At 33.5% G+C, this 1,702-nt stretch overlaps 1 protein-coding gene across 1 annotated transcript in view; it reads right to left on the reverse strand.

The window, feature by feature from the left end:
* The window catches only part of gtpbp6 (GTP binding protein 6 (putative)), a gene marked incomplete in the record, with an annotated part of 17,926 nt that overhangs the window by 13,612 nt on the left and 2,612 nt on the right, over positions 1-1,702 (reverse strand).

The following is a 1,702-nucleotide window of genomic DNA, read 5'->3' on the forward strand; positions in this document are numbered from 1 at the left end:
GAAGTTGACCCAAGCTCTCACTGCCAAGTATTTTGAATGATGAAAATAACCACCACCTCAACTTTGTTCTAACAAATAGCCTCTCATCAGAGCTAAACAACCAAAGAAAATCTGAAGCTCCAATGTTTAATAGTTTTTGAGCCATAACCATTTTTGTATGTCCTGACACCCACTCTTTGAAAGAAGCCCCCTCCTCAAATATAGGGTCTATCATAAAACCGTTGGCTGGCACTGTGTAGGTCGGACTCATCTACAGCCCTGCCAAATTTCATGTTGATTGGTGCAGCCGTTTTTGTGCTACGGTTAACCAAAAATCACTGAAAAAAACAGTACGAAAACAATATGACTCCTGCTTACGCTTCGCGTACGGGGGTCATTATTGTTTCAATAAACAAAGACCAGGGAGTTTTGTTTTTTAAAGAGTTCCCCTTTGATGTCACTTCCTCTTTCTTTGGCTGAGCCAAGTTCAAAAGAAAATATGCCTGTTATGGGACAAAATGGGTTAAATCGTGTTTATTATTCCAACTTTCTTAATATAAAGATGTTTTCTTTGACTTTTTGTATTTGAAGAATATGCATGTCACAGGCTCTTTAAAGGTTGACGGTCACCTCTAGTCTTTTAGTCCTCTACATCTATTGACTTTGATCAAAAACAAACATAAATTAGTTTTAATGCTATTTCACGTTGTGACAGCTAAATATCCTCAGTGTTGCCCACGTGTCAAACTCACCCTTAGCAAAAAAAACAGTATAAGCAAGTATCACTTAAGTATACTAATAAAAAAAGTATAATTCCAGTATACTTTTATGTACGTGTGACGTCCACGGCCTACCCCAGTTACCACTACTGTGCATGTGTGTCAAGGACAGAAAGGCAGATGTGGCAGTGGAAGCTGTCAAAGTAGTTTGGAGAGAAAAACAAAGAACAAAAAAATAAAATAAAATAAAGAAAACGATTAATCGATTGTCAAATTAGTCATTGATTATTTTAATAATTGATTAGTTGTCAATTAATCAATTAATCGTAGCAGCCCTACCTATCTTACACTATACTTGGCTTGTACTAAAAGTATTTTAAAAGTTGACATATGCTTAGTCTGTACAAATGTTTAAACTTTTGGTAGTAGTACACTGAAAAGTACATTTTCACACAGACTGGTTTATTTGTAGTATATTTCCAGATTAAAATAAAGGTATATTTTGATTTCTTTTGCTATACTTCTGAGTATATTTTCATAAACTTATTGTGGGCAATTTAATCTTAGAAGTATACTTGTTAGTAAACTGCTAGTATACTTATATCAGTGTACATAGTAAATAAAAGTTCACTTAGGGAAATACATTTTTATATACTAGGGTTGGGCAATATTGGCAAAAAAATWAATCACGATTAATTGTGGTATTTAGCCGACAACGATTAATTTGACGATTAATCCCTGGAGTCCCTGGACAATCTTATGTCCTAGTCAAATGACCAATTTAGTGGGAAAGATTTGCTCTTCATAAAAATCTGTTCCATATTGTGTTAAAATTACAGACTTCAGGCTATAAATCAAATTTTAAGTACGTATAGTATACCTCTTATTGGTATACTTATTGTACTGTATACTTTTTATAAACTAAAAAAGTTCCAGTTTAGTTCAAACAAGTATTAAATCAGTATACTTTCTATTATACTACAAGTACATGGTGTCTAGTATAC

Source organism: Austrofundulus limnaeus, unplaced genomic scaffold (assembly GCF_001266775.1).
Source record: "Austrofundulus limnaeus strain Quisiro unplaced genomic scaffold, Austrofundulus_limnaeus-1.0 Scaffold245, whole genome shotgun sequence".
NCBI lineage: Eukaryota > Metazoa > Chordata > Actinopteri > Cyprinodontiformes > Rivulidae > Austrofundulus > Austrofundulus limnaeus.